The sequence below is a fragment of the Chelonia mydas genome, chromosome 2, assembly GCF_015237465.2.
Source record: "Chelonia mydas isolate rCheMyd1 chromosome 2, rCheMyd1.pri.v2, whole genome shotgun sequence".
NCBI classification, from domain to species: Eukaryota; Metazoa; Chordata; order Testudines; family Cheloniidae; genus Chelonia; species Chelonia mydas.
Window position 1 is genome coordinate 157,250,047 of NC_057850.1, and position 13,746 is coordinate 157,263,792.

A 13,746-nucleotide genomic window follows, 5' to 3' on the forward strand; every position below is an offset into this window, starting at 1 on the left:
AATGTGTTCTGTAGCCTGTGTGAAATCAATTTAGTGGTTCCATTCTGGTTCCTGGTGGTGTCCATATCAAATACTACCAACACAATTTGACAGTCTCAGCAGACTTCAGTGGGACTCCTGAAGTGTTGTCTCTAAATTAGGAGCTAGACACTTTATTAAGCCAATGTGGAGAAACTTCCACTGCTAGTATCCATGCCATACTATTTATGTGGATCAACAGAGCAGTTGTCATCCTAAGACTGACTCAGGATGACTTTATAGGCAAGGATGTGCAGTGTTGCCTTATGTCCAGGAGAGGGAACCAATATACACAATTTCTGAGCATAATCATTCAAGCACATTGATTATGATGAGGTTGTGGAAACTGCTCTAAGCAATTTCTGTTTATTTACTACCAACTTAAATAGGAGATAATTTAATTTAAACTTCCTTAGGTATATCATCACTCTTCAAGGACAAAGGAAAGAAGGTAAAGAAGGTATTTCAGGGATAAATTAATTTATGATTTTACTTCTTCAGAGAAAAACCACTCATTTGCTACTGGAGTCTGTGTTTGTACGACTAATTTCTGAAGCAAGGATATAATAAAAAAAGTATTCAAAGCTTTTTTAATTGTACAGGGACATATTGCAGTTGCTAAAGTCGAGGGTGCAACTTCATATCCTGCATAAGACATCTATTGTCACTCATTCATTAGGCTCATATTCAGCAATAGTCCTCTCTTCCCTTCCCCAAATATCTTTTGCTGAATTTTGGGGGTGAAAAGAAATAAAGTGAAAACCCACGTTAAAATGGCCCCCACAGGCTTCTGAGTTTTGGTCAAAGGTCAGAGAAGAAGTATTACAACTTCAAACTTGCCAGTGGAATAGTGGAAGTGCAATTACTCCTGGTACTAACTGCATTATGCACAGCTTGAGAACAAGACAAGATGACAAATGGCAGGTGATGTTTCTTTTGTCTGGAAGTCTAATTTTGCAATCACAGCAAAGAGTACAGATAATTGAAAATAAGGGATAATAGAAAACAAAATCCAGTAAGTAAACAAATATTTTGACATGTAGGGGAATTTAAGATCCTATTTCCTGAATTTCTTAACCTCTACATTGGCCACATTCCATAGCCATATTTTTCCTTGCTATTTGCTTATCAATATCAAACTAGATTTACTCATACTCCTGACAGTTTACTCTAAATAGGTGTAGTAATATAAAATATTAGAATCATTTTTGAGCTTAATTGGCTAAATGCACAAAATTAGGGCCCTAGGCCTGTTGTAATAATTGGGCCTAAAAATTTTGCTAATTGTGAGCTGAGCTGTGAAACTGTGCGAAAGTTTGTAAAATGTCATAATAACCTAAGATAACAAATCAGCAATGTGATGCTGTTGCAAAAAAAGCAAATACAATTTTAGGTTGCATTAACAGAGGCATAGCATGCAAGTCATGGGAGTCTACTCAGTGCTGGTTGGCCTCAGCTGCAGTACTGTGTTCAATTTTGGTCGCCAATGTATAGAAAGGATGTAGGGAAACTGGAAAGGATCCAGAGATGAGCTACAAAGATGATCAAAGGGATGGAATGCAAGCTATATGAGCAAAGGCTGAAGGAACTGGGGTATGTTTAGTTTGGAAAAGAGGAGATTAAGGGGGGACATGATAGCAGTTTTCAAATACTTGAAAGGCTGTCATAAAAAAGATGGAGAAAAGTTGTTTTCTCCTGCCACAGAGGGCAGGACAAGAGGCAATGGGTTCAAACTACAGCACAGCACATTTAGATTAAATCTCAGGAAAAACTTCCTAACTGTAAAAACAGTAGGTCAAAGGAACAGACTGCCTAGGGAGGTTGTGGAAGCTTCTTCAGTGGAGGTTTTCAAAAGAAAGCTGGATAGCCATCTGTCTTGGATGGTTTAGGCACAACAAATCCTGCATCTTGGCAGGGGGTTGGACTAGAAGACTCTTGCGGTCCCTTCTAGCCCTATGATTTTATGATTCTATGTTGATGTGGAAAAGTGGAAAGAAGAGACACATTGATTTAATCCAAACTAAAAGGCCTAGCAATACAATTCAAGGCCTGTATTAAGATCATGCCTTGTAAACAAAAACATATTCGATAGGAAATCAATGAACCAAAATTGGTGTGTGGGAAATTAGGTCTAATTGGTGGAGAAAATAATGAGGGGATGGGTTATCCCACCCATAACTCCCTTTTGGGGTCCTTAAAGAAAGAGCCTTTTGGAGTAAAACTGGCTACTGGAGTGAGCTTCACCATCTTGTCTGCCATGCCCACCAGTCTCCTGGGGCTGTGTGCCTTTGTCACTCTGATCCTGAGAGATGTCCTGACCTGACTGTGCCAGAGAGAGGGACCTAGATGACATCAGTGTTTCTTCTGGCTCTGGTTAATCCTGAACACTACGTGGGATGTGAGACTTTGACTTCCCCTCCATATGTCCTTTACTTTTCCTACCTTATTTCTTTTCCTTCAAATCTCTCTCCTTTTTCCTTCCATCCAAAGAGAGTCTCTCTTAGCTGGCCAAAACTGCATATTTTGGAACTCTGCTGTAAGCCACTGACCAGAAAGGCAGCTAAATACAATGCCCTAAACAGCCTGATGCTGGTATGAGTTTGCCAGGTCTTGGAATGGCTGATAAGACTGTGTGCCAAGCCTGTGTTTTTCCAGCAGCAAGGTTGCAAGTGAGACTCTACACCAGAGACAGAAGCTGCATTTTCTTTCTTTCTTTTCTGTTCTTTGTGTGTATTTGTTTCATTTTGCCTTCCAAGTAACAGGATCAGACTTTAACAATAGTAGCAATAATAGCGCCAGCCCATCTTAACTTCTCTTTTCCTCAAAAGGACCATTATTACTATCTTTAATACCATCTAAGAGACTGTCAGACAAGGAGGTTTTTTCCCCTTCTAAAGACTCTCTACAGTTACAGAGAAATGAAACAAGGGATACTGTTAAAATGAAATCCTTACTTAATACTTTACATTTCAAATGCTTTAACTGCTTCTCTTCCTCTTCTGTATCTTTAATAGAAAAGTTAAAAGGATTTTTAATGGGGTGTTTGACATGGTACCAGGCAGGCAAAAGTCTCTGTATACCAAATCCCAAAACTTGCTTAACACCAGTTATTGTTGGATACTTTCAGGATCATGTTAATATCTTTGACTCTTTGGTCCCATTTATTCCACCTGAACCAATACAACAGGACCCTCCCTGATTTGAGGGAATTAAAATCGTAAAAGAGAATTTCAGTTTTCATTTAAAAAAAAAAGTTCCCACCACTTTTGTGAAGGCAGCTTTGAAATCATAGGACCAGATCCTCAGCTAGTATAAACCAGCTTAGTACCTTGAACTTTTAACCTTTTTTCAAGTGAAGATGGGTTTACAATGAGAAAAAATTTCACATTTTCCCATGTTTTCAATACAAAAACCAAGTGTCAAAAGTTTTGCATAAACCATATTGGAGAGAATGCAAATTCTGCAAACTGCAACGGCAAACATCTCTGTGTGAAATCCCATGAAAGAAGATGTTGAATTTCACACAGTTCACAAATAGTGCTGATAAAGAAAAAATAAAAGGCAAACTAGACTTTGTAGCTTTTAGAGGCTCATTCAAAAGGCCTTTTTGCTCCCTATAGCAGTTTTGACCATCCTGTCAGGAATAAGGACCCGCAGCTATCCTGCTTATCTGCTAGCTTAACTGCCAGGCAATCTAATGAGCACAGCTGGGCCCCAGTTGAGCCCCCGATTGGACCAACCACAAGTTGGATGGGGACGGGGTGGGGATCAGCAGACCTGCTCTTAAAACCAACATCAGGGCACTAGTTGCTCAAAACATTTGCCTGTGGCTGAATTAGCTTCTACTTCTGCCTTGTTCCAGCCTCACTTCTGCCTGAGGCCTAACCCTGCTCCTACCTTCCTTGACTCCAGGTAAGCTGATTCTGACCCTCAGTTCTGATTCCTGGATCTGACTCTGGCTTGCCCTTTAGCACTGACTGCCATGGTGCTGACCAGCACAGCTCTGACGGCCCCCATCTGGGTCCCTAACACATCCTGTCTAAGGCCCAGGGCCATCAAAACATTTAAGTATGTGCTTAATTTTAAGCCCATTAGTAGTTCAATTGAAACCAATGAGACTAGACTCAGGTTTAAAGTTAAGGATGTTCTTAAATGCTTTTCTGGATTGGGGACTGTGGCCCCAATTCAGCAAGGTACTTAAACATGTCTTGAAGTACATGCATTGTTCCATTTCAGGAGTGAAAGCCCCTGTGGCATGATGTGATGGAGTGTGACTCACCACTGTGGCATCTTCTACTAGCTGTTGTGGGAATTAGCTCTGTGCCCTCTTCTGGTGGTATCTTGAGCATTGTCACCTCTGCTCCTGGACCCATGTCACTCTGAGGACCGCAGCATCCTCTTCAGGACACAGCCCTCCAGCTGTGTCACCCTCTGTTCTCCCCCATTCTGGGGGACCTGCAATCTCTGCCAAGCCACTCCCTCAGTGGCAACTACAGTCCATTTTCCCAGGGCCGCTTCCCATGCAGCTCCAGCACCCTCTTCTGCCCTTACCTCAGGGCCTCAGCCTGAAAGCCCTAGCAGCCAGCCAGGAGCTCTGTCTAGCAAGCCCGGTCCCTGCTTTCAGCACTGCTCTGTCGCAGGTGCTGGCACTCCTTCTTTCTGCTAGGAGCGTGGTCTTTCCTCTCAAGCTCCAGTCAGCTACTGCTCTCTGCTCTGCTTTGCAGCCCTTCTTATATGAGCCTGCTGGATCTTGGCTGCTCTTCTCAGTCCCTTTCTAATTGACTGCCTCTGGCACAGCCTCCCTAGGGCTGCTTTTAACCCCTTTTCTGCCAGTGAGGGGCAGCCGCCCCATCACACATGGGGACAGGAAATTGGACTAAAATAGAGGAGAGTACATAAAAAAGAAATATTAATGAGACTGCATGATATTTAAGAGTGCAAATTGTTAAGGTCATAGAAAGGAGGGCAAAGAAGTAGTAGCTACAGATTTACCACAAGTGAAAGTGAAAGTTACTGTAACCTAAGAAAATATGAAATATGCAGCTTAATGGTGACTGTAACACAAGAATCATTCCTTCAAACAAACAAAGATTATCACATCAAATAAAGCTTCTTAGCTGGCTTTAATATGATGCCAATCCATTTTCAATGGCTGGTTCGTGAGTATTATTGAAAATGATAGCCAAGAGAAGATACTCAATAATGCTACTGTAAAACTAAGCATTGTTAAACACAAGTGAGAATTACAACTACAAAATTACAATCACCACCAAAATATTCTGTCAAGTTTCCACATCAGTTCTTGAGAGCAGAATTTAACCAAAAAACAGCATTAACTTATATTGCTGTCCCAACAGTTACTTAAGCTTCTCCTAAACACATACACACATGCTATATATATATATACACCTAGATACACTTTTAAAAATGCATATTTACTATCAAGAAATTCAGCGGTTACTGATGACCTAAAAAGGAATGCTATTTATGTGCATGAGGTCTTTTTATTTGACTGGAAGGAAGGATCATGACTTTGATGTGTTCTGCTAATGACCCATTGTGACACTACCCTGGTGTTATCTGGACTGGAAAAGAATGTGAACCAGTCACTCCTTGATCTGCACAAGCTGTCAACTGACAAGAATGACCCTCATTTGTGTGACTTCATTGAGACTGGTGATCTGCTAGGACACTGCAATCCTTGACTCTGGGAGCTAGCCTTACCCTGCTCTGCTGTGAGAACCCCCACTTCTGGGATGTTCACACACAGCCTCTCGCATGTAAGCTGCTTGGATTGTGCAACCAAATGATGCTAGCCAATATCTCCGGTCCCAGATACAACCCTAGGAATCTCCATCTTGCAGTGTCAGTTATGCCTGCTGGACGCTGCAAGCTTATATGAGTTTGTTAGTTTAACAAATAAATTGATATGCACCAGGCTTGTTATACCAAGGGGAGTCTCTGACACACTTCAAACCAAATGCATTGCTTCAGGTAGAATAAGCAAACAAATTTATTAACTACAAAAGATTTTAAGTGATTATAAGTCAAAGCACAACAAGTTGGATTTGGTCAAATGAAATAAAAGCTAAATGCATTCGAAGCGTATCTTAACACTTTCAATGCAGTTACAAACTTAGATGCTTCTCACCACGGCCTGGCTGGTTGCCCTTCAGCCAGGCTCTCCCCTTTGATCAGCGCTTCAGTCGCTTGGTGGTGATATCTACAGATGGAGGTGGAAGAGATAGAACATGATAAAAGGGAGAGATATTTGCCATGCTTTCTTTCTTTCTTCCCTCTTGGCTTTCCCCCCTCCCCCAATTCAGGGTCAGGTGGGCATTACCTCATCGTAGTCCCTGACTGACCAAGGGAATGGGGGGTGACTCACTCGAGAGTCCAACAGATCCTTTGTTGCTGCCTAGGCCAGTGTCCTTTGTTCCCGTGAGGCTGGGCTGGGTTTGTCCCATACATGCCCTAATGAGGTGTGAACTTCCCCTCTGTTCCTGGAGAGTTTTGCCTGGCCTTGTTTTAAGCCATGAGGACATATTTTCAGCCTCATAACTATATACATGAAATTACAACCTATAACATTACTATAACAACAATGCTCAGTGCATCATTAGCCTTCCAAAGACACCTGACATGACAAATTTTGCATTGGATACCACACAATCATTTTGTAAGGATGAACATAGGGGTACAGGGGGTTCCCCTGAGGCACAGAGTGTCACACCCATCATGCTTTATTTTCTTATCTCAGAAACTTGGAAAACACCCAGCTTCCTTTAAGGGTTCTGGGCAAAGTAGCCCATGATAGTTTTGGCTAATCCCTAAATGAAGTAGTCTTATAGTTAGAATTTCCACTAACAGGCACTCAAATAAGTATGAAGATATTACTACATTAGAAGCACATATATTGGAGATGGTTCTACTATAATTTATATTGGGTGTAATTTATTTTCTACAATGTTGCCTAAGCCTAGTTCAGTTGTATAAATCAAGGACAATGTGCTAAGACTGGTTTACTAAGCAGTAGCTACTGTAGTATCTTTAGATTTGGGGGGATTAGATTTTTATTGGTAAATGTCAGTAAACACATATTTCACTGAACATTCACAAACGGATGAAAAAATATTTCCATCGATAAAAATCAAAATGTACATCTAAGCAAGGTAAGAAAAATGCTGCTTGAGAACTTATCCAAATTCGATTTCAAGATATTTATTTTGCATATTTTGACATATAATGTTGCTAGTTTGCGTTTTAATGGTTATAAAGCTTTAACTTTTTGAACCTCAGCGTCAAATTTCATTACACTACTTTTGTCTGTCCCCCCATAATTTCCTGCAGTTGTGAACATTTAAAATCAATAAAAATTAAAAATCTTAAAAATAAACATTGATATTATCAGTTGAAACGATAAAATAAAAATTGAAGTCTATCAAATCTAAGTATCTTTATGATGAACAGGCTGGTTTAAAGATAAACACTTTATTATGAACAGGAACTATGTATAGAAATAAAGCATCCTCCTATCTGTAGCTGCACTCCGTGACTGTCCTAACCTGGGCTTCTTTGTTTCTGCCCCAGCAGGAAGTGTTATAGGAAACCAAAGTCTGCATCAAGAGAGTACAGGAAGTGTACTCCATAGCACATCTTCCCTTTTTTAGATCCCCTTTTAAAATTTCCTGACTTAAATAAGATACCATTACAAATACAGTAATTAACTTAACCCTGGTTGCTTAAACACAAGCCTATCATGTCTTGATCAGTCTCTTAGGGTGTTTCAGTAATCTTCCAGATATGCTGTAAGGCAAACCCTTTAAAAAAATCCTTGTCAGTAAAAGACTGTTCAGTCACACAGTCAGTACCAGGGTAGGTTTGTGCGTGGTTTTCAACTTGCATGTCTGCTGTCATTTCACTTGTCTCAACCAAAGTTGACAGGTATCTTGAACTGATGCTTAAAATTCCTTTGTAAGATTTTGCCTTTATCTGTGATCACTGAGTCTGAGCAAGGTGACTCTTCTTTGATCACTATAGCTTTGACTGGCCAGTGCCCATCATACTAGATTCTCAATGAGTCTTTACTTTTTAACAGTGTGAGAGGTTTTTCTCCTTTATTGTAATATTTTGTCTGATTGTACTTTCCCAGTCTCTTTCTCAGTATCACAGACTATTCAGTCATCTTGTGTTTTTGTCCCATATAGGGTAGTTGAGTATTTATATGTCTGTTGTAGAGGAGTTCAGCAGGTGACTTCCCACAATGCAGTGGTGTGACTCTATAGTTGTATACTGCTAAATATGGATCTTCTTTTGCATCCATTGCTTTTTTGAGCAAGTTCTCTCTCTCTCTCTAGAATCATTCAACTAATCCATTGGCATGAGGATACCTGGGACTAGATGTCTCATGACGAAAGTTGGACATTTTTACAAAGTTCCCTATTCTTCTACTGTGGTCCGTTGTCAGTTATTACTGTTCTTGGAATTCCATGATGTACAAATACAGATTTAATGTGCCTGAGAACTCTTGCTGCTGTGGTATCTTCAAGTGTGATTACTTCTGGGAAACTGGTAAAGTAGTCCATTATAACCAGGGGATCATGTCTCCACACACTGAACATGTCACTTCCAACTTTGTCCCATGAAATTGCAAGCTGTTCATGAGATGTCAGTTCATCTTTCTGCTGGGAATTTCCGTACTTCTGACGTGTTTCACACCGACTCACCATTTCTTCAATGTCGCTGTTCATCTGTGGCCAGCACATAGGCACTGACTCCATGGGTGCTCCAGCCCTGAAGCACCCACGGAAAAAAATTAGTGGGTGCTTAGCACCCACTGGCAGTCAGTTCACCCACTCCCCACAGCGCCTCTCACCCAGCGGTGGCCCCACTAATTAACTCCTCTCCCTCCCTCCTGCATGCCATGGAACAGCTGTTCCATGGTGTGCAGAAGGCGCTGGGAGGGAGGGGCAGGAATGGGGACGGGGCACACTCAGGGGAGGGGAAGGGAAGAGGCAGGGCAGGGTCGGAGCAGGGGCTGGAAGAGGCAGAGCGGGGTGGGGACTTGGTGGAAAGGTTGGAGTGGGGGCAGGGCCTGGGGCAGAGTGGGGGTGGGAAGAGGTGGGGTGGGGCAGGGGTGGGAGCTTGAAGGAAGGGGCGAAGTGAGGGCGGGCCTGTGGCAGAGGTGGGGGGTTGAGCACCTGCTGGGTAGAGAGGAAGTCCGGCGCCCGTGGGCCAGCTTACAACTTCTCTAGTTTGCCTTTTTGATTTGATCATTCCGAAGTGCCCTTTGTGTATTTATTCGAATATTCTTCTTCTCATCACTATGGGAGGCACAATCTGTCTCCCCTTCAAAAGCACTTCAGAGATCATTGAAAGCTCATTTTTATAGTGGGACTATGCAAATGAGAAGTGGTGGTTTTTTTCTTCATTACTTATAGCTTGTATCATTGCTTGCGGTATTTTGTCTTTAGCTGTTTCTGTCTAAATTCATCCCATAGGCCCAGAGTTATAGCACATGATGCTTTTATTATGATCACGTATGTTTACTGCTTGTTCCAGATCATCAGTCTGAGTACTGGCAGTGGGTCTGCCATTACTAAATGACGTCCAGGTCGGAATTTCCAGGTCAAAACATATTTCTGTATTTTCAAAAGTAGTCACTGTATCCCTGGTGGTGCTTCTCCAAGTCGCTTTTTGTATATTGCAATCAGCGGTTTGTGATCAGTTTCTGCTTTGAAGCTAAAACCATAGAGAAAGTCGTGAAATCTTGTACATCCATACACCAGGCCTAAGGTCTCTTTTTCAATTTGTGCATAAGTTGTGCTGTATCATAGCACTAAACACCCTCGCAAGAACATGTGCTCCTTCTGTCAATCTGGAGGTCCAAAACTGGTTGCTTGCATCACGTACCACCACAAACTCTTGTTTTATCATTTTCCCTTTGTATTTAGGTGTCAGTGTGCATTCTCCTAACACTGGAATTGTTTCTCTGTTATAGTATTTTACAGACACTTTTTACTCGTTCATCTTTATATGCTCTTTACATCTCTCTTTCAGTTTCTGTTATTATCATAGAATCATAGAATATCAGGGTTGGAAGGGACCTCAGGAGATCATATAGTCCAACCCCCTGCTCAAAGCAGGACCAATCCCCAGTTTTTGCCCTAAATGGCCCCCTCAGGGATTGAATTCACAACACTGGGTTTAGCAGGCCATTGCTCAAACCACTGAGCTATCCCTCCCAGAAGTAAAGTATTATATTTACTTCTGCCCCATGTCTATTTTGTATGTCACATGTGCCATTTGTGAATGTTTCATTTTAATTAGCCAGTCTTTTGAGTTTTCAGCCTCCTCCATTACTGTGCTTAACAGCTCTTGCTCTTCATGTGAGGAATCCATTTCTGCACTTTAAACATGTTTTTCCCCTGTTTCTCTGCACATTTTCTCATAATGGTTGTGTTAATACAGTTTCTAGATAATTGCCTGAATGCTGGGCATTTCCGACATTCAGGCTGGTTGCCACATCGCTGGCACTGTTTCTTGTTGTCCATGTTTCTGTATTTAATTTAATTTAATTTTGGTGAACTTTTCCCTTGCTGTTTAGCTGTGGCACTCACAGTCATAAGCTCTTTGCCTCTCTTTATGTTTTTTATTTGTTTCTGTTTGTTCTGCTGCTTGGTGCAACCTATTGCCCTTTCTAGTAATTGTTCATGGGCTTTTTTATTGTTATACCCCAGGACAATCTGGTCTTTAATGAGAGGGTCTTTAATATTCCATATTCACGGGGCTGAACTAGTTTTACTTTTAAATCTATGGAAAACTCCTCTATTGTCTCCCCTTCATTCTGTGTTCTCATCCTGAACACACATCTTTCATAAGTAACACTTTTTCCTAGGGACACAGTGATTTTCAAATCTTTTTATTATATCTGCACATCTTTCCTTTCTCTCTATCACTATCTAACTGGAATGCATATACACATCTAGGACTTCTGTGGTTGCCACTGGTCAGAGCAGAGCAATTTTTTGCTCACCCTTCATCTTATGTAGTGACTTATGTATACAGTTCACATTACTGTTTGAACCATTTCTCCTGATTCTCAGGGCTAGTGGGGAAGTTACTTGCAGTTGTACAGGCTCTGTAGCAGCTATTTCAATGTTACCTCACACTAGGTCCTCACAAGGTCCGCCAGCATGCTATGCCTTCCACTCCTGGTACCATGTCACTTACAAGCAGACCGGTGACCAGATGAACCCTTTATTATGAACAGAAACTATATACAGAAGTGAGGTAACCAGATTGCCTACTACTCTATGTAGCAACACTCTGCCACTGTCCTGGCCTGTGCAACCTTGTTTCTACCCCAGCAGAAAACCAAGGACTGTATAAAGAACATACAGCAACTGTGGCATCTGTACCCGGCTTAGAGGACTTAATAGCACAACTACCATAATCTGCATTATGGGAAATATACTCTTGCTGACTGTGGCAGGGTTCTGGTTGAGAAGCCCTTAATCAGCTCCTGCTGCTCCAGCCCCAATCACGGGGAATGGATTGGGGCTGTGCCTGTGCCTGGTAACTGGCCCTGTGCCTGCCCTGTGCCTGCCTGGTAACTGGCCGCACCTGCCAGTCTTATTAGCCCGGAGCTATAAAGGCTGAGGGGAAGGGGTGGGAAAGAGAAAGGTCAGGGACAGAAGGAAGTGGGAGCTGCCTAGTCAGTTGCTGATCAGGCCTGTTGTAGGCAAAGTAGCTGTGAAGCCTGTATATAGTTGGGGACTGGTGGTGGGAAACCTTTCGAGAATAAAGAGCATGGTGTTGGACCAGACTGAAGTGTCCCTGACTCATTGAAGAGGGAGGCACAGGGGCTGAATACCCAGGGGCATAGTGTGAACCCTGTTACACTAACCTTATTCACACACTGCTTTATATTCTTATTTAGTGTCTGAACCAGCAGAACAGAGAGACGATGCATGATAAGAAGGAATATTCATATCATGGTGATAGACACTTGATAGGAACTTAGGCCTGACCCAGTAAAGGATTTAAACACCTTAATATTATACATGTAAGAAGTTCCATTGAAGTCAATGTGTTTACTTATATAATCAAAGTTCAGCACATGCTTAAGTGCTTTGCTGGAGTGGCACCCTAGATAGATAGATAGGAATGTGGTGTTATGTGGTCAGTTCTAGTACTGGAGGCAAGGTTGGGAAGACAAGGACCATTGGAGGAAAGGGGAAAAAAAGAGGTGGAAAGAAGAGAAGAGAAAAGGCGGCAAAAACAAACAAAAAATACCAATAACCCAAAACCACAACACTGAAGAAATAACAGGAAGAAACACCAGAGAGAGCAAGAAGGAAATACGTGACAAAGATAGATCTTTCAAGAAACTCTGCCTGTTTTTGGTTGCAGAGAGGAAATATCTTGAGTTGTGCCAGTTCAAGCATCTGAAAGTGCAACAATAATATAGAGTGAGATAAATCGCCTGACCAAATGGAGGACAAGTGAAAATAAAAAAGAAGAGAGAAATATGGAAGTGATCTGTACTTTTGGCATTAAAATGTTTCCAGATTGCACCCATATATCCAATGTTTTTCAAGAGACAGACTCCTCATTTGCATGAAGACTTTCAATTCAAAATCACCACAAAAGTTACTTTAACTTGCTATTTCTTTTTTCACTTAGCCCTTTTGTTGAATCTTTGCTCTGTACACAATATTAGGAATATGAGGAAGCCACATAGACACTAATGGGTTCCACATAACTCTGTTTCCTAACTATATATAAACTTACAAAGCTTATCTGTGTATACACACTGCTGCTCTCTTAGGGTTTTGATGGCTTCTGCAACAGAAGACAGGGAGGCCCATTTTTGGGCTCAAAAACTCACTACCCAATTCCTCTACACCAGTGGTTTCAATGTGTGGGCTGCAGACCCCTGGGTTTCCGCAGACTATGTCTAAGGGGCCCATGAAAGGTTGTTGTTACCATAGAACAGTGGTTTTCCACCTGTGGCCCATGGACCCCTGGGGGTCCACAAATGAAAAAAGGTTGAAAACCACTGCTCTACGCTACACTTCCCCATTACATTCAGTTGTAGTATCAGAAAGCTCCTGTCAGATATTGCTCCTAGATCTTTTTCTGTGCCTAAGTGGCCTCTAACACTCCCATTCTTCTGACTGGATCCTTTTTACTTCTTTGTTATTTATTAAGTAGGTGGGCCTAAGAGGTTCTGCTGACTATGGAGGTGTGACTCAAGCCAAAGTAATTATTTGTTTAGTGAGTTTCATTCTCAGATGGTCCCTCTTGCCAAGAAATTCCCTAAGCCTCAAGCATTATTACCTAAAAAAACATTAGAACAAGAAAAGTCTGCAAAAATGATTGTGTTTTAAAAAGGCTAACATACTAGTTGATGCTCACAAATTCTGTGTGCAGAGAAACTGTTTGTATATTTATGAAAGTGTTATACAGTTGTATAAGCCACCAAGATTGTCCCAACAGAAAATGGTTTTATTAATACAGTTAATATTTTCATAATATATCACACACATACTGCATGTGGAAGTTATATCCATGTGATAAATTGCAGAGCCATTTGATAAATTACTTTCTCATGCACCATTCACCTCCTCACCTTTTCTTTGTCTTCGCTTCCATCACTTGTGTGTCTTCACCCTAACACTCCAGACCCCAGAGCAGCTTCAAACAGTGACCATTTAATGTTTT